Here is a 20,479-nt window from a genome sequence, read left to right as displayed (position 1 = left end):
ACTTGGTAACTGCTCATCCTGAATGTTTCCGAAACTTTAGGAGAGATGGGAAAAGGCTTCAGGGAAATATGGTCACAGTCTGTTCATCTTTATTGTTTCAACAGGCTTTATTTGCAGAACAAAAGCCTAACAACTGTTGTTCTTTGTAGATTTCTCACTGAAGGATTGGTCCATCAAAACAATCTTGTCATTTATAAGCTGTGGGATGGTCACAGACAACAAAATCCTGCCGTCTCTGCAGAATGATAATAACAAAGGCTACATCTGGCATAGTCTTACATTTATTCCAGAATTAACTATCCAAATTACTTCTAGGCAACTTATTGCAGACTGTAATTTATAGGTAAGCAAGAAGCATCAACATTTGTAATTGTAATCCCAAATACATCACACTAGGTAATTGTCAGTTTTCTGTTGCTGAATTGATAGCATTATGTGGTGGCAAGTGGCTTACCCAGATAAAACAAAGAGATGCCTTTTATCATTTCTGGTTGTGGATATTTCTCCCACCCCCACACCTCATCTCACCATATGTTTCCAGTTTTATGAAGCTACATAAATGGTTCTCCCCTTTTTGAATCTTAAGGGAGAGGTTTGCTTCTTGAGTGGTCAGCTACTGATCATGTCTCAACAGTATGAGGGACCACAGGAAGGTGCGGATTTAAACGTGTCTGTATGCAGTTTTGACAAATACACGCCTTTTTGCAAGGATTTTTTCAGAATATAATGCATTTTTGTATGTTATTTACACTAATATACCCTCTGTCAGGGAACTGACATCGGAGCCAAGAGTGGAGGTAAGGCTCCCCAGCGATGCTGGAGAAGGGCCCAGCAGAGGGAGAGAGAGAGAGGGCACTGTTGTCTATTTGCAGTATGGTAGCGCTGCAGAGAGCTTGCTGGGGAGACCATGCATTAAAAAGAAAGGGACTCAAAAATAACTTAAACAAGGTTTTAATTACAAAAAAAACCAAAAACTCCTTATACACTAAATACATCAACAACAAACCAGACCCAACCACCAACCCAACCCCCAGGGTAATGGGAGAGCTAGGTGCTGCTCCTTATATACTACATGCAAATGCTGACACACCTTAATCAATGCAACTCAGCAGCACCTGCTATGTTTCACAGCTGTAAAGCTGGGTCTCGTTATCTTGCTCTGGCCCTTGCTCTGGCCCCTTAAAGACATACCCATTAGGTGGAACAATGATGAACCTTTACATTTAAAGTAACCATTCAACATTTCCTCTGCGGTTCATCATTGTGGAACAAAAACATAAAGCATACTTTGTACATGTCTTTCATGTGTAACCTTTGGAAGTGCTTTTGTAAAAATGTCCGCAATTTGATTGTCACCTGGAACATATTCAAATACAATCATTTCATCAGCAATTAGTTTCTTTACAAACTGCAGACGTAATCTTAAGACTCTAGTGCGCTGCTTATTGGTTTCTGAACATAGGATGGCGAGTCCACTCTGGGAATCAAGGTAAACTTTTACTGGTAGTGTTACTTGCATCTGTAGGTCTGCGAATACTTGCAGATACCATTCTACATCACGAGTGGCCTGAACGCATGCACATAATTCACTCTCTGTTGTGGAGAGACAAATAATGGTTTGTGTCTGGGACTTCCATTCAAATGGATAACCGTTATAACAAAACACCATACCAGACACACCCCTGCAATTATTTTGTTCCACTGCATGAGATGCATCGCAGAAAATTTCAAAACCTTTGTCAATACTTGATGTAAACTGCAACCTATAATGTTTGGTATGTTTAAGGTACATTACCACTCTCTTAAGAGCAGAGAAACATTGTGTAGTAGGCTTTTCCACAAATTTTGCCAGAAAGTGAAAAGCATAAGTTATATCTGGTCTTGAGATTCTTTGAATGAAATTTAGCTTGCCTATGGCAGAACGATACAAAGTTTTGTTAGGGAATGGCTTATCTTCACCTGTAAAGGTGAAACCACACACCATAGGCGTTTCCTTCCCATTTGCATTTTCTAAACATAGCATTTCAACAAGATCATCAATTTTTGCAGTTTGATGAACCAGAAAAGATCTATTTTTGCCTTTCTCAATTTGCATGGATAAGTAATTTTTAGCTATGCCTAATTCCACCACATCAAATTTCTTCTGTAACTGTGAAACTACCTCTTCATATTCTTGTTTAGTTTTTGTAGAAATTAACACGTCATCTACATACACACATATCTTTGTTACAGAGTTTGCCCTTTCCTTTATAAACACACAGTTGTCTGCTTTTCCTTGTGAAAAACCAATATCCAGCAATTCTTTTGCTAAAGTTTGGTGCCAATTCCTTCCACTTTGGTGCAGACCATAAAGGGATTTATTTAATTTGCATACCAAACCTTCAGCGGCGTCTATGCTTTCAGGGACACGCATAAAAATTTGTTCTTTTAAATCTGCAAACAAATATGCAGTTTTTATATCTAGGTGATAAACAGAATGTCCACGTTGTGATGCATCTTTTAACAAGAGCTTAACTGTTTCATATTTTACACTTGGTGAATAACACAAATCATAATCTTCGCCTGGAATTTGTTGAAAACCCCTAGCAACTAATCTTGCCTTGTACCTTACAACTTCATTTTTGTCATTCATTTTAACTCTATAAACCCATTTTGAATCAATAAGTCTCATATCTGGGGTTTGTGGTACAAGAGACCAAGTGCTATGCTCTTTTAAAGAAGCTATCTCAGAGTTCATATCTTTATACCAATTTGCAGCTTGGTGCTTAGGTAAATTCTGAACATCATTGTAGCTTTTTGGCTCAAAAACCGCCTTATTAGCATACACAGTATTAAAATGTTCATCTGCAAAACGTTGAGGCTTCTGCCTCTTTCTATCTGAACGTCTCAGTCCAGAAGGAGAGTCAGACTCCTCAGACTTAATGGGACTAAGTAAATCACTAGTTTCAGGTTGTAAATCATCATTGTCAGACTGAAGAGGTGCCTGTAGGCTAAGCTCACGGTCAGAAAAATCAAGAGAATCTAACCTCCCCTCGGGTTCCTGTGACTTTAAATCATCAAACAAATTATCAGATTCAACAGGCTTTTTGTCTTTTTCTATTAATTCAGAAGCACCATTTCCTGCTGCTGCTGCTGCTTCTTCCTCTTCTTCCTCAGTATTATCTATACCATCAGTATCTTGGAAAACAGCAACTCCATTCCAATTTACAGTTTGTATCATGCTTCTGGTAATATGAAATTTGCCAGTTGCTGGTATGTAAATTCTGTACGCCCCCTGCTGGTAGCCCATTAATTTTCCCTGAACACTACGCTCACCCAGTTTCTGCTTAGCGGGGTAATGCATAATTACATCTGAACCCCAAATGCGTAGGTATTTCAGATTAGGGCGTTTTTTAAACAGCTTCTCATAGGGGGTGACATCTAAACCAGGATGATAACTGCGATTTCTAACATAACAAAACGCATTAAGCGCTTCAGCCCAAAAGTCTTTGGGCAGATTAGCATCGTGCAGATAAGTTTTAACCCCTGCCTGTAAGTCACGCTGCACAACTTCAACAAGCTCATTTTGCCAGGGACTTCGGGGGCAAGATAACTCATGAGTAGTCCCCTGCGCTTCCAGGAATTTCTCAAAATCCTCAGAAACAAATTCTCCGCCCCGGTCAGAAAACAGGTTCTTAATAGGTTTGTTAAAGTGTGTTTTTACCCAGTTGCAAAAAACTTTGTACTTCTCAAATGCTTGTGACTTTTCAGCTATTGCATAAGTCCAACAGTATCTACTATACTGGTCTATCAGGGTAAGCCAGTACATTGAACCTCCTAATGATGGTGGGAGTGGCCCAACTAAGTCACAATGTACACGCTCAAATGGCTCAGTTACTTTCCTATCTGAGCACCTACCCTTGCGTGCAACCTTAATCTTATTCTTGCAACAAGATAGACATTGCATAAAGAATTTACATGGTTTTAATTTGAGGCCATTAACAATATTCTTTGTCTTAATTACATCAGCAAAATTCAGGTGTCCCAGAATTCTGTGCGCCTCATGGACACACCCGGAATGAGGCCTTACATTCCTCAACCCCTGGCTTGACTGTGCTGCTCTGCAATTTATAGGCGATTGGGAGTAGGTGTGAAAATACAGTCTATATAAACCATCAGAGTCCCGGGCATACAATAGACGTTTGTTCCCCTCAAAAAACTCACACATTGAATTTAAGAAACGCACACTTATGCCTTGACGAGCAAAACACCTTACTGATAATAAATTGTCCACTGATGGGCAGTAAATGCAGTTCGCTATTGTAAGATTTAAAGAGTCAAGTTTAACAGTACCTCTGCCAAGTGACTGCAAGACTTGTGAATTGGCTAAATGTACATTACCAATTTCCTCTTCGAAAGAAATAAACAAGCTTCGATTGTTGCAAACGTGGTGAGAAGCTCCTGAGTCCACAATAAAAGAATTCCACTTGGCACCTTTAATTCTATTAGGATCTGTAGTCCGAGCATGAAAAGCTCGGGGCTCATTTCTGTCTTTACGGTGCGATGTTGGCTGCTGAGATGACAACCGTGACTGACGAGCAGAAACAGGCTTAGGAGTACTTTGCTTTCTTTTGGATCTGCAGTCCTTTGCAAAATGTCCTTGCTTATTGCAGAACCAACAACGCTTTGCAGCTTTAAATGCAGTCGCATCACCAAAAGGTTGCATATGGCATTCCTCATTACTTCTGGAAATAGGAGTGCTTATGGCACAAGCCTCCCTTCTATCCAACTTGCCCATTAATCTTGCCGTCACCCCTTCCACAGTTAATTGTGCTGGTGGGACGGCAGATATCTGGCTAGCTATACCATCAAAGTCCTCATTAAGGGAACAAAGAATGATAAAAACATACTGAATATCAGGTATGTCCATGTCCCTTCGAATTAATTCACCGCGTATTGCCTCCAGACGTCTCAGGTGTGCTGCCAAATCACCACCAGGCTGCAACTTAGTCTTGTACAACTGCTTGAAAAACGTCAATGCAGACGCTGACTCCTTTCTAACATGCACTGCTGCAAGACTGTCCCACATTTCTTTGGCAGTTTTCTTATTCCTTATATAGACTACTTGCTGGTTGCTGACTGCCAAATTAATTATCGCCCTGGCTTTCGCATCTCCTTTCGACCAAGCATTTGTTACAGGGTCAGGAGGGTCATCAGTTACATAGGTCCATACTTCTCTAGAGGTCAAAAGCGCCTCCACCCGAAAAGACCATAAACTGTAGTTCTCATCTGTTAGCTGTGGGAAGACCAGAGCCTTCTCAGCTTCAGGAACCCGGTCAACCATTCTGGAAATCTTCCAGACCCACAAAAACTAAACTAACAGGAGAAGGAGTTTTCAAACCTTTCTCAGAGTCCAAAAATATGCAGTCATCCACTCAGCAGCTGGGCCCATAACCAAAGATGTTGTCTATTTGCAGTATGGTAGCGCTGCAGAGAGCTTGCTGGGGAGACCATGCATTAAAAAGAAAGGGACTCAAAAATAACTTAAACAAGGTTTTAATTACAAAAAAAACCAAAAACTCCTTATACACTAAATACATCAACAACAAACCAGACCCAACCACCAACCCAACCCCCAGGGTAATGGGAGAGCTAGGTGCTGCTCCTTATATACTACATGCAAATGCTGACACACCTTAATCAATGCAACTCAGCAGCACCTGCTATGTTTCATAGCTGTAAAGCTGGGTCTCGTTATCTTGCTCTGGCCCTTGCTCTGGCCCCTTAAAGACATACCCATTAGGTGGAACAATGATGAACCTTTACATTTAAAGTAACCATTCAACAGGCACTTCCTCTGGGGAAGGAAATCAGCGTTATACCAGGAAGGTAGGGGAGCATGAGAGGGCTCGGAGGGAGGGCTCCGAGACTCTTCTACCCAGACCAGCGGGGAGAGCGCAGGACCTCCGCTAGGCACGCCCACTCTGCGCAGAAAGCTTCCGCGCAGGGAAGCCAGGCGGAGACTTGGTGTCAAGGAGCTTTTATGTTGGAAGAAGTTCAGGAAACGCCGACTGATGGATTGCTGTAAAGGGAATTATGGTTGCTTGTGTGTAAGTGGCAACTGCTCCAGACAGCGTTGTCCGGCTAAACTCTGCCAGCGACTGACACAGCCACGGACTAAGGGCTGTGCAGCCAGGGAGAGTTTAGCCGGACAATGCTGTCTGGAGCAGTTGCCACTTACGCACAAGCAACCATAATTCCCTTTACACCCTCCCACCCCATTATATGCATTTTTGTAAACATTCTGAGGTTGGTGAACTGTACCACAAAATTCAGACATGTGTGAATTTTGAAGGATGACTGTTCTTCTGTTCTCACTTTGTTTTAGAACTTGTGAATTTGAAAGATCAGGCTTTAAAAGCAGTCAGATTTGTCTCCTGTCCCTATGCTACCTGATGCTTTTGTAACCAATAGACACCTGTATTGGACTACAGACCTACTGCATGTAAAATGCATGCTCTGCCACTCAGCTGAGACCTGGCCATGTTTCAAATATGTCCTCTTCCAAAGCTGACTCACACTTGTTTCTTCATCACTTATCAATGGGCCATCAAGAGGTAACTTGCATGTGTGAATGTTCCATCACAGATGACTTACCACAGAAAGAGCATAGGAACATAAGAAGAGCCTGCAGACAAAGGCAAAGCAACCTGCTCTGGTACCCAGAGCGGCGTGTGTCCCGGGGGGGGGGTGCCGCCGATAGGGGGTTGACATTTTGTCACCCTCCCTTTGGAATGGCACCCGGGGCGCCCCCTTGCCCCCACCTTGGAACGCCCCTGCCTGCAGACTCAGGCCAATGGCCTATCTAGTCCAGCATCCTGTTCTCACAATGGCTGACCAGATTCCTGTGGGAAATCTGGACCTGAGCACAAAAGCCCTCTCCCTTCCTGTGGTTTCCAGCAACTGGGATTCAGAAGCCTCTGTGGAGGCAGAGCATAAATTCATATTGCCTCATATCAGCTGAAATTCAATGTTTCAATGTCCCCCCCCCCCCACTGGAGCCCATAGACACATTCACTTTCAGTCATCTTGAAGGGTAGAGAAATTTACACCAACTCTCAGTGAGAATAAAGCGAAAACAACCCTCAGTGAGAATCATGCAGGAAGGAAGGATTCAGAATCCAAATGCTTTTTGTGAATGCTCCTTTAAGAGAAATAGCATCCTTGTGTTCTCTCAGTCAGCAAGGCAGTCGGATTTGCTCATATTCTTCATGTGTTGAAGCAAGTTTTTGAACCACAATTATGCATTCACTGTCAAGCAGATCGCACTTCTTGCAGGCTTTTTTCTTTAACTTAGCAAAAGTATTTTTTTAAATATTCAAATATTGTGAAAGGAATGTGGCAGCAATCAAGGTGAAAAAGCTCACACTCTGCTTTCATAAGTCACAGCGACACACATGCACTTTTTGCTATCCAGATAATGTTACTGTATCACTTCATTACCCAATGGCACATTGGTAATAGTAGTCTCGGGGTTTCCCTCCCCCCACTTTGCATGCTTATTATTTCTGCTTAACAAAGGGAAACTTTGCATTTCACGAAGTTTCCCCATAATGAGAGAGTCAACATAAAGGACACATTGTGTTTGGGCTCTGGTCTGCTTCACTTATCAAATTCTCTCTGTGTTCCAGATAATTTTAACAAATGCACCAGTGTGTAACATGGAAAGAATTAAGCCTGCCTAATGCCTTTGACCCAGATATTGAGTTCCTATTGATAACAATGACAGTTCCATATGTGAAAGAAGCAAAAGAATATTAATAGATGGCAGCATTTGCCTGTCTTATTAGATGAGCCTGGGCTATGCTGGGTTTTGCAGCAGTGATTCAAATCTAAGCTTAACGGAGCAATCCTATGCAAAAGAATCTGGTGTAAATAAGCTGGTGTGTGCTACATGTGCTAGCGTAGAGTTACACCAGACCCAAACCCTTTTCAGCAGCGGGGCTGCTCCTCTAAAATAGTGGTTTATGATGGGCTGTGAGGGTATGAAACCAAGCAGAATGACCTTGGGATCCAACTAACTACAGTGGTACCTCGGGTTAAGAACTTAATTCATTCTGGAAGTCCGTTCTTAACCTGAAACTGTTCTTAACCTGAGGTACCACTAATGGGGCTTCCCGCAGCCACTGCGCCGCCACCGCCGTGCAATTTCAGTTCTCATCCTGAAGCAAAGTTCTTAACCTGAGGTACTATTTCTGGGTTAGCGGAGTCTGTAACCTGAAGCCTCTGAAACCTGAAGCATCTGTAACCCGAGGTACCACTGTAAAGCTCTTTCTCTCTGGTCCTGGTCCTGCCCCCCCCCGAAAAGCCCTTTCAGAGGTCTTGTACCAGCCTTGGCTCTGCCAGCTGGATGCTTTAGTTGAGATTCCTGCATTTCTGGGGGTTGAACTAGATGACCCTCAGAGTCCCTTCCAACTCTACAATTCTGTGATTCTAAAGCTGACATTTCTTTGGCTGAGCCAGGGTTGGGGACTGAACTCTGGCTGAGCTCAACTGAGCTGGGAATCAGCTGGCTGAGCCAGAGAACCACTGCATCCTAAGCTGCTCATCCCAGCCCATCTTGTCATAGGATTGTTCCCCAAGTCTCCGTGATTGCTAGAAGAGTCTTGTTAGAGTGTCTTTTTCATTCCTCTGCCTGACTTGTTCATCTTTAAATAGGCACTGGAATTACTGGCAGCCTTGTTTGTCTGTTGGGACAGCTTTGTGAATCAACGTCATAATTTGATTGCCAACAAAACGTTGACATTGCATTTGGGTAGGGGACATCAGCTTTTGTTTATAGGCAGAGAAATGTACTGCCATGGAGGCTTCTAGAATTAGCACACAAGCACCTACACAGTGTGTCTCCCGCCAAATGCCTATGACCTTTTACCCCACTGCACTTTGGCCTCTTTGAATTGCCACCATACCCCTAGTTCTACCAAGAATTCTTCCATTTCAACAATCACAAACAGTTTTACCCTTATCCCTTAAGGCTGATTTATCCCAAAGTGGATAATTCAGTTGCTGTCAGCTTTCCCCCAGCAATCAGTATCAACATCTTGGTTCAAGGCAAGCCTGTCCCTATTGGGAGAGCGCTCCAGGCTATCTGCAGCTCCCAGATCTCCGAGCGTCCTCCGGTGAGCATGGCTCTGGAATAGGCATCCCCTTCTTCTCCAGGGCGCTCCAGCGACATAAACCAACTTGATTTATGCACACTAGCCTTCTCTCTTGACACAGCAAAAAGAAAGAGGCATCGTAGTTCTAAACTACTATTTATTTACAGAATATTTACAGACAACAGCATTATGGCATCTGTTCTCTCCAGTTCCGAGTACAGTGGTACCTCGGGTTACATACGCTTCAGGTAACATACGCTTCAGGTTACAGACTCCGCTAACCCAGAAATATTACCTCAGGTTAAGAACTTTGCTTCAGAAATCGTGCTCTAGCAGCACGGCGGCAACAGGAGGCCCCATTAGCTAAAGTGGTGCTTCAGGTTAAGAACAGTTTCAGGTTAAGAATGGACCTCCAGAATGAATTAAGTACTTAACCTGAGGTACCACTGTACAAACAGGACAGCGTAAAAGTAGTGAAAATACAGTTTCACAGACTTACACCAGAAGAGAGATAAGACAGTCTTCCTTATTCAGGCTCCACTCAGACAGGCGTGTGAAATATACCAATCATAAAATCAGCATTGGGGAGCTTGAAATCCTAATATCCCCTTCTGTTCACACAATGCATGCCCTCCAAGTGAGGCAAATGAGACACAACCTAGATGAGGACCCACTCCCTCTCATTCAGGCCCTGCCCCACACCATCCCCCACTACCGTGCTGCTTCAAGAACCGTGGCGACTTGGCTTTCCAGCTGACATAATTCCGGAAGCCGGAGCCTCTTCTGAAAAGTGGAAGAGGGCTGGGAGGCACACAGGCACAAGGTGAGAGTGTGTCTTTTGGCCTCGGGCCACCTGACTCATGCCAGAGCGTGGGACCAAAAAATGTGCATCTTTTGGTCACACTCTCTGGCATGACCAGAGCACGAGAGCCAAAATTGGACATTTGGGAATGGAATCAGAAGCTGGGTGGCTTCTGTAATTCTGGGATGTCCTGATAAAAATGGGGCAGTATGATAATGGCCAGATAGCTCTTCATACAAGCCTTTTCTGTTATTGTGGATCATGGCCCTTCTTCTGCACCAACAGCTCCCTCTTTCCCTAATGGCTCCTCCCTATGCTAGACAGAACTCAACACAAAGTATAGCATGACTCAGACATCACAATTGCTCATAAAGGATGATAAGGCTGCCATGCGAAGTGAAAAGCCTGTATAAAATTATCTGTTGGAAATAATAATTCTGACACTGACATTTGCCCTTTAGATATATAGATATAAATAAAGGGTAAATTAATCACACTGGCTCAGTCAGTTTCGAGATTGCAGAGGCTTTAGTGGTACTGCTGCTGCTAGGAAAGTTTTGCTCCTAGGAGATGCTGGCGATAAGGGATTTAATTGGAAAAGTGTAATAAAGAATTAAATGTTCATGGATCCCTGCTCCCACCCCACCCCCACCCCCTTTCTCTTTTTGGCAAAAATACAAATGGTATATGAGATTCTTTGTCGGAGGAAGCTGAGGTGAACAGCCTGTTATTATTCCTTTTGAATACCGTATCATCTCTCTCTCTCTCTCTTTCTATTTTTTGGTGGCTATTGTTAATACAAATTATGCTTGGATTCCTGCCTGAGAAATAATTTTAAAATAAATAGCTTCTTTGCAGATATTACTGAGATTGTGGGTCCAACTTGCTTCTGTTTCACAGGAGGTAGATAATGGGAAGGAAGGCACACTTAAAGGTCATTTCTTATATGGTAGTTATATGTCTTACAATGCCTGAATGATGTTTGCTAAAAAAAATAAAAAAGAGAGAAAGAGAAAGAAAGAAAGAAAGAAAGAAAGAAAGAAAGAAAGAAAGAAAGGAAGGAAGGAAGGAAAGAAAGGAAGGAAGGAAGAGTCGCTGAACACTTACAACTCCTGGGAATGATATTTAGATGCTGACAAAGATACACCTATCTAGATAATGCAGCTGATATTACACACACACACACACACACACACACACACACACACACACCATAGAGTGCATTCAGCTGTGCCTCATGAATAACTGTGGAAGATTCATAAGGAACCATAGCTTTCAGAACTGACTTTCACCTAAAATTACAAAAGAGAGGAAGAACTGAATAGCTTTAATCCATGGGTGGAGGAGGAAGGTGGGGTCTGTGTCTTTAACCCATTAACTTCTAAAAGAACCAGGCATCCTAAAAAGCTGTGGGCAGAACATCTAACAGAGCAATCCTATGGAAGGCTCCTATGGAAGGATTAATCCATGGTAAAGATACCATCACTCCATCTGCCACACACATCCTGGCTCAGCCAGATGAGTTGAGCCTGGTTGATCATAAACCAGCATAAGCTATGAAAAAGGGGTGTTCTGGAGGCATGGAATGGGCAGGGCTGAGGCTGGAACCTAAGCCTGTTCAGCTCAGTCAGGTGACTTGGCAACCTGATGTAAATTAAGCCAAAGGAGTCACTCAAATGCAATTTTAAAGGCTTGTCTTCCATTATGCCAGATTTAGGCTTGATCAGCCAGCAGTAGTCTTGTTCCTGAACAGAGTTTGGATCTGATACATTTTATGCTGGCTTAATTTATGGCACCTTGCTTTAGGCCAGTTTCTCATGTAAAGAATTGCTCCCTCAGGCTCAGAAATTAATAGGAAGCCAGCACTGCTGAGCCAAACAGACCTTGCTCAATGCTATCAGGAGGTAAGGAGGGAGGGTAACTTGCCAAAATATTTCATCTTTTGCTACCATCTCATAAATTGATCAGCAAAACAGTTAGCATTGTGAATCACAGAAGATTAATTGTCAAAGAAGATTATTATCAGTTTTATTTTTAAACAAATGAAAACTTTATTTTTAATCAAATAAAGTTATTTTTTTTATGTATTCGTTTCCCCTCTTGCTATCTTTCAGTTAGGAGCTAATGAGTCTAGCTGGGAAAGAAGGGGTCTCCAGTGACATACCTTAAGGCAAATCTTCTAGCCGGGCACAGGACACACAGACATAGGCAGTGCATGCAGGAATCCTTTTCCAAGTGATTTCCCTCTACGAGTTGTTATTCATGTCCGGCCCTACCATTAGGGTGTGGCGGCAGCCTCAGGCGTCAGATTCTGAAGGGTTTGAAGTCTGGACGAACTAGTTCTCAAGTGCCATGGATGTGAGGCAGACCATACAGAGACAGACTGGTGTAAAACCCTTGTCCAAAAGAAATTGAATGCTAAGAAAAGCTTCATGAATCAAATAAAATCAATTATCAATTAAGGAAGAATGAGCCTGGACTTTTTAAAAACAAAAATAAAGCCTAGGTGTGCTTTTAAAATTTAAAGAATCGTCCTCTCTTTCTCTGCCATTTTTCAGTTCAGAAAGCAAGAGCAAACTGATTGAGCTGAGATAATGAAATTATCTCAACCAGCAGGCCTTAAAATATATGCTGTTTTGAAGAGCAAGGCCAAAATACCTGTCCCTCTCATATACCCAATCATACACTCTGTAGACCAATAAGGGTGGACAGTTGATCATCAGGTTTTATAAAGCAGTATGCACAGATGATCATCTGAATTTCTGAAGCCCAGCACACAGCTGATTAGCCAACAGCTGGTACCTGCAGGCTCCTTTTTGGCCAAGCCACAACATTCCCTGCCTCTCACCCAACACCACATGTGATGTCTTCCTGTACATTTCTACAGGATATTCCATTTCCCAGCAAATATTTGTTTGGCCTCCACAGTAGGAATTGTTACATGTGAACTGAAAATGTTGTTGTTGTTGTTATTACACAGTCTTTTGGATCACACTGAGTTTGGGTCGTTCTGCTTAGGGAAACAACATGTGAACCGAAACACAGGTATTCTTTGAAATTTGCACTTCTCCAAGTTCTGTGATGTTGTTCTCCAACTGAATAGTGTATACACACATGTGTATATTAGAGGACAGCTTGTCTAAAAAGCCATATATTAGTGAGAATAAGACATAAGATACATGATATCGGGGGAAATTGCATGCAAAAATGTGTGTATCAGGCAAAAACTGCACATAAAAACTGCCTCGGTCCAGTATACCTGAAGGAGCGTCTCTATCCCCATCATTCTGTCCGAACACTGAGGTCCAGCGCCGAGGGCCTTCTGGCGGTTCCCTCACTGCGAGGAGTGAAGTTACAGGGAAACAGGCAGAGGGCCTTCTTGGTAGTGGCTCCCGCCCAGTGGAACGCCCTCCCATTAGATGTCAAAGAAATAAACAACTATCTGACGTTTAGAAGACACCTGAAGGCAGCCCTGTTTAGGGAAGTTTTTAATGACTGATGTTTTAATGTATTTTTAATCTTTTGTTGGAAGCCACCCAGAGTGGCTGCGGAAACCCAGACAGATGTGTGGGGTATAAATAATAAATTATTGTTATTATTATTATTATTATTAGGAATTTTTTTGAAGAATCTCAAAACATAAAAACATAAGAAGAACCCTGCTGGATCAGGCCAATGGCCCATCTGGTCCAGCATCCTGTTCTCACAATGGCCAACCAGATGCCTGTGGGAAACTCACAAGTAAGATCAGCACCCTCCTCTCCTGTGGTATCTAGTATTCAGAAGCGTTGCTGCCCTCAACTGTGGAGGCAAAGCATAGCCATCATGGCTAGTAGCCATCGATAGCTCTCTCCAGCATGAATTTGTCAATTTCTCAGTGTGTAGCCATTACTGCCTCCTAGTTTCATAATTTAACTATGCACTGGATGAAAGGGCTTCCTTTTATCTGTCCGGAATCTTCCACCAGGCTAAATGGAAGTGTGTAGCAGGCCCAGTGAGGATCATCACCTGAGGAGATGGGGCATGGCCTGGGGAGAACTCTGAAGGCCAGATAAGGAGGCCTGGAGGGCCACATCCAACCTTTGGTTCTCCACCATTGCCCTACACATACTCATTGAAAGCATGAAGCAGTTAAACAACTGCAAGGTGATGCTACCAAGATCCAGGAAGCTCTTTCCCATGCCACTTCCTGTTTCCCATTCTCGCAGCCTGCTACCTCTCCCAGCAAGCAATGTTTCTTGTTGATTCTAAAAGCCCTTCTGTATCTAACAGCACCGCAGGCGACTAGCTTAGAATACTGAACGCACAAAGTAGTGCGTAGCACAATCGGCGGAATCTGTCAATGTTAAACAAGCTGGCATTTCTGTCCTGCAAAGCCCTTCTGACTCAAAGGTGCATATTTCAAGGCTGATTTCCATGTCAATTGCATTTTTTTGCTGCTATGTCCTTCTGGCAAAACAATACATTGAATCCATTCATTCATTTGCATCCTGTGAGTGCATTCCTTTTGTTGACGCCTTTCATCCGAGCTCTACCTTTCATCCCACCTCTTTCCCTTCAACACAGAAGCACTTGTTGCCGTCTTGTCTTCCTGTGATCTGTGGAACGTTTTAATATTCAGCAAACATACTTGCGGGGGCTTTGCTCCACTGATCACACTTTCACCTGAATGCAGCTAGCTTTAATATAAACATTTGTTTAATATTCTGTACATTTTTTGGAGTCTATTTTATCACATCAATGGGTTACTAGAAGTCATTTAATTTTAATAGGATCTGATTGGGCATAAAAGAAGCTACTTTTTCATTAAAATTTGCTTTAATATACATATATATTATAAAACTAATAAATGTGACTGATTTGAAAGAAAATTGTATGGACAAAAATCTACATCTGGGCATTTCATCAAGGTGGTTTTTTCATGAACCTTGGCTTTGGGTTTAAAATAAGAAAAAGATGAGGGTGCCGAAATGCCATCTGCACAAGCTGGATTATAGGCAACCTTTAAAAAGTGTTTAATTATCTGGCATTGTTGGGAATAAAAAAGGTCTATTTTTTATTAAAGCCATAAGGAAGCAAAATAGATACACAAGCATAGAAACAAGCCATTGAATAGCTGCTTAAGTAGAATAAACATAAAGGGGGTGAGGAGGAGGGAGAAAACATCTCCCAGCTGGAAGAGACAGCATAATATGATTTTACCCTGACTTTCATAAGAGTTTTAGCTTTCATCCCATCCTAGAAATACTTGTTGCTGTCTCTTCTTTCTTATGATCTGTGGAACATTTTATTCTCTGGCAATAAATTTGCTCTACTGGGAGGACCGGTGGAAAGAACATGATTTTAATTGACAAAACTGCAGAGGAAGGGTTAATTTTCCCCTCCCCTAGAACTGGGAGTATGATCAAGTTCAGCCTTCCCCTAAGGTTGCTATATACATGCAAGTTCTGGTTTATGAACATGTCCATTAGATGAGTATTCGCATAATGAGTCAATGATTTACTTTTACATAATGAGTTGAAGATTTACATTGATTGCTGTGGGGAAATTTCTAATGCATTCCTGACCTCGGAATTGGTGGGTCATATAGTAAGGTTTGGGCACCAATTCCTTGTATTCAAATAAGCGAAATTTCACATAGCAAGTGTTCATAAAGTGAGAGCTGTGTGCTTATTTGTAATCTTCTATATATGGAGGTCATACCATGGCTACATCTAGGAATATGAGGCATATGGCATCTTGCAAGGCAGGGAAATCAAACTTTTCTAGCATCATATAATTATGGGAAATGACCTCAAGGATCATTTAGTCCAACCCCCCAGCAATGCATCTGTGACAGGTGGCCATTCAACCTCTGCTTAAAAACCTCCAATGAAGGAGATTCCACCACCTTCTGAGGTAGCTCATTCCATGGTCAAACAGCTCTTACCACCAGATAATTCTCCCTAATGTTAAGCTGGAATCTCTTTTCTGGTAATTTGAATCCCTTGGTTCGGGTCCTACCCCCAGAAACAGCAGAAAACAACCTTGCTCCATCGTCCACATGAGAAGCCTTTAGATAGTTGAAGATGGCTGACTAGATATTTTAAAACTGTGCTGATTTTCGTCAAATTTGACCCAACAGTTCCTGAGATCAAGAACCATGTTTTCATTTGAATTTGGATACAGTTGCATGCCATTTTGTACCAAGATGGCAAACTGTACTTTTCAAAATGTTTTGGTTTCTTAGAATTCCCAATAAATTCTGAGCATGAGGCTGCTAGTAAATAATAAAACAGAGCAGTGCATTTATTGTTAATAATATTTAGGTAACCTGCAAAGACTGATCTAAAGCAGAGTGCAGATCAGCATATGCCAAACTGAAGTAGATTGGCAAGGATTTCTGACTCACAAATTCTTATCGATGGCAACAAGAACGTGATTCCTTCCTTGACATAAAGTAAAAGGGAGTAACCAAGAGTGGATTTTGTGTGCGGCAGGACAGTGAGTTCAGGTACTCAAAACGAGCTTCTAAGTGTATTCTTCAATTTTATGTAGTAGTGGCTGGTCCCCATTGCAACTGGCTGGGAAGAAGGCATGGAGTCCGACAGTAGGTGGCAGCAGAGCCAATGACAGGCAAAGCCAAGGAATTCTACTTTTGTCCTCATTCTCCTTCCTGTTGAGTTCTACAAGGGCAACACTGAGACTAAGGATGAGACTGAGTGGATAGCTAGGGTTGCTACCTTCTGAACTGGATGCCCGTAAGGAGGTGGGGGTTGGCTGAGAGCAGACTGAGGTTGATGAGACAACAGTGTCCCATTTGCCCCAATGGACCAACCCCCACTGATTCTAAGCACATTCCGTTTGAACCTGTCTGCAGTTGGTGGATCTCAGGTTCTTGTTATAAAAAAGAAAAGAAAAAGGAGATCTGCCCACACTCGAGCTATAGTGATTCATCCCCCTCCCCCTTACCTCAGCTCAACAGGAACAAATGAGAAACTCATCAGATTCATAAAACAAACAAGAAAGAATGGATTTTCCATTCATTACTCATTAGTTTGAATTCCCATTTGTTTTCATAACTAAAACAAATGACATGAAAGGGGCTCATTAATTTTAAAAATGAATTCACACCCCTAGGAACCTGTCTTGTGCTGCATTGCTTGAGCTCTGTTCCTTCTGGGTTTCAGCACAGCTGCACTGGCTTGACAGATTCCCACCTGTCTGCATCTCACACGCTTTCAGTTCACTTCAGTTTTTGGGAACCCTGAACAATCCACGTATTTCTTTTGATGGTGGTGGTGGTGATGGTGATGATTTCAGTTTATATATTGCCTATTGTCAAAAGATCCCAGGGCGATGTGCCACATTTAAAGCACATTGCAGAGCACCAATAATAAAAACAGAATAAAAAGCATAGTAACAGATAGCATAAAGATAAAGTGATCATAATAACAACAACCCCCGCCCCTAACATCAACAGGCCATAGATTATTTAATAGCCGACAGCCTGGGTAAAGAGGAATGCTTTTGACTGGTGTCTAAAGACGTATAATGGTGACACCAGGCAAGCCTCTCTGGGGAGAGCATTCCACAGTTGGGGAGCCACCACAGAAAAGGCCCATTCTCTTGTTGCCACCCTCCAAAACTCTCTGGGAGAGGAGATATAGAGAAGGGGCTCAGATGACAAGCACAGGGTCTGGGTCAGTTTGTGTAGGGAGATTGATGCTGATCCCTGAAAACCAAGCCCTGTGGAAGAGTATGGACAGTTATACATTGCCCAAAAAAGAGAACTTCCACCATCCAAAATGGCAAACATTTACATACAGTGATGCATGCAAATCAACGCAAATTTAGAAATGATTGCTGTAATTTAAGTAGAAATGCAGTACATCTCACTGGCGTGGGGAAGATCCCAGGTGAGTTGCTGATTCTGCTGCTGTTCATAGGTACCTTCAACTCTCACTTTTATTGGTTCTTTAACCTTAAGCCAGACTAGGCAGCCTGCAGCCCTTCAGGACAGAGCATTGGCCACTACTGAGTCGCGACCTGATCTAAGGTGGGTCACAAGAGGGGCACAACCACCCTAAATGGTGAAGAAATAAGTCCCAAAATGCATGTTTGGGTTAAAAAGAGAGTCCTCAGTCTGAAAAGGTTGAAGATACCTGAAATAGAGGACTGTCCTCGGTAAAGTAGAACACAAGGCCACCCTGTGGGGCTATCTGGGTGCCTTCATGAGATGTTTGGTTCACTCTGCAAACTTTTTGTGTAGCCAAATGTAAGCATGAATAGAATGATGTTCATTTCCTGGCTGGTAACACAGTCTCCAGCACAAACCATCCAGGGGCAGGCACATTGACATTTTCCGATCAAAAAATAGCTGCCAAGGACTGTGCTGCAAGCTTTCTGCATGAATCCAGACGCTCCTGATTGCAGACTCAGCCCCAGATATGGATTATTTCCATTGAAAGCTTTCTTTAATCAGAAATATGCTACATTCATCTTCTGTTATCAAAGTCAAATGAAATAGCCTATGTCATTTAACTACGGCAGCCTGGATCCATTTGTTGTGCTATCATAAAATCATAGAACTGTAGAGTTGGAAGGGACCCAGAGGGTCATCTGGTCTAAACCCCCCCCCTGCCGTGCAGGTACCTCAACTAGATGATATATAACAGATGGCCATCCAAACTCTGCTTTAAAAGCTCCAAGAAAGGAGAGTTCGCCCCCTCTGGTGGGACCTTTTTGGTTTGTGGGATTGTTTGCAAAGCTTGCCAGCAGACATACATAGTATCCTTGAACTGGGCACGTTTCCTTTGCAGTTTATATTGCGTGTTATTTTTGACAGACAGTGTGGTGCAGTGGCTAGAGTGTCAAACTAGGATTTGGGAGACCAAGGTTCAAATCCCCACTCAGCCCTGAAGCTCACTGAGTGATCTTGGGCCAGCCATGTTGAATAATTGGCGTGACGTGGCTAATTGCTTTACGAACCCAATTAGTCCCAGCTGCATACAGCGATCTTGGTCCGGCACGTTTCCCTCTCAGCTGCGCCGATCCTTCCGTTCGCCACTAGTGCGGAGTAAAAACACAGCGGAGCTGTTGCCTTCCGGTGTAAAAGATTCAAACACACCCAGTCTTGTGTGTTTATTTTTTAGTCCTTTATTACAGCAATTAGACAACAAAACAGCACTTCAGACATTTCCTGGGCTTCTAGCGCTCATGGCGACCACCGTCTCTCTCCAAGACAAAGAGACTGTGAGGAAAAACTCCTCCCACCTTCCAAATCACACGTCAGGAATTGAGAGGGACGTCACACAGAACTCTTTAACCCTGTGAGTTCTGAAAACCTCTACACCCCCTCTTCCCTCCATTCCTGAGGTGACATGGGTATTTACCTTTACAGACCTTTTGTGCCCCTTCCTGGCATTCTTGTCAGGCACCAGTGAAACCTCCTCACAACTCCCAGGTTCACACTTTGCGAAACCAACCCACGCACCTGTGGCCTGATACCTCTCAGGTGGAATGCCCTTCGTTGTGCGACTGGACCGCCTGGGCACAAACTCAGGAACTTCCTCTGACTCACTGTGGTCAGTAGGTGTATCCTCTGCATCACGGGATTCCCCCTCTGATTTAAAGCGTCTTCGAATTCTCTGCATTACGCTAACAGGAGACGTAGGCTCACTCTTGGGCTCTCTTTTAACAATCTGTGGAGATGCCCCAATCTGTTCTTGACCTTGGTCAGCGACCTGGTCGTCAGCAGGTACAGCCTCTGGCTCTCCCTCCTCCTCTGAATCTCCCCCCTCTGAATCAGACAGAGATTCTGAGAGAACGTCACGCCTTGCAGGAGTCTTTGACCAACCATCCTGCTCATAGAATTCAGCATGTTTACTGATCAGAAGCTTGCTCTGATCACCTACTGGATACGCAAACCGCCATACTTTAGAAGACGGTTCATACCCACAGAAGATCATTTTCTGGAACTTGGGTCCACCTGACTTTTGCAAAGCCTTTGGCACCGGCACAGATGTGGCTGACCCGAAAGAACGGAGAAAGTGAATCTGAGGTTTCCTTCCGTGAAGCATGAAAAACGGGGTGTCTCCTACCACTGAATTGTAGGACCGATTCCAGGTGAAATTCACATTCTTAATTGCCTCCATCCAAAAACTTGGAGGTAACCCAGAGTCTGACAGCAACACCTGTGTAGCCTTAACCAGAGCTTCACTTCTGAGCTCTGCCACCCCCCTCTCTTGAGGAGAAGTCACCTTGTGACGTATCCCTTTCTGGTGAAAGAACTTCTGCAAAGCAGACCCAGTAAACTCTGCACCTCGGTCACTAGTGACTGCTTGCACCTTGGTGGAGAACCTTAGTTCCACCTCCTCAACCCAATTTTTAATCAGTTGTGCTGCATCTTCCTTGGATTTCAGAGCATTTGTCCAGGAGTTCTGTGTATGGTCATCCTGCATCGTTAACAGAAACCTGGCCCCTCCCAGACTGGGCTCTGCCATGGGGCCAAACAGATCTATGTGAACAAGCTCAAAAGGTTTTGTGGTTACCCTGTCCA

The sequence above is a fragment of the Podarcis cretensis genome, assembly GCF_951804945.1.
Source record: "Podarcis cretensis genome assembly, chromosome: 8".
NCBI classification, from domain to species: Eukaryota; Metazoa; Chordata; class Lepidosauria; order Squamata; family Lacertidae; genus Podarcis; species Podarcis cretensis.
Note: the sequence above shows the minus strand (reverse complement) of the source record.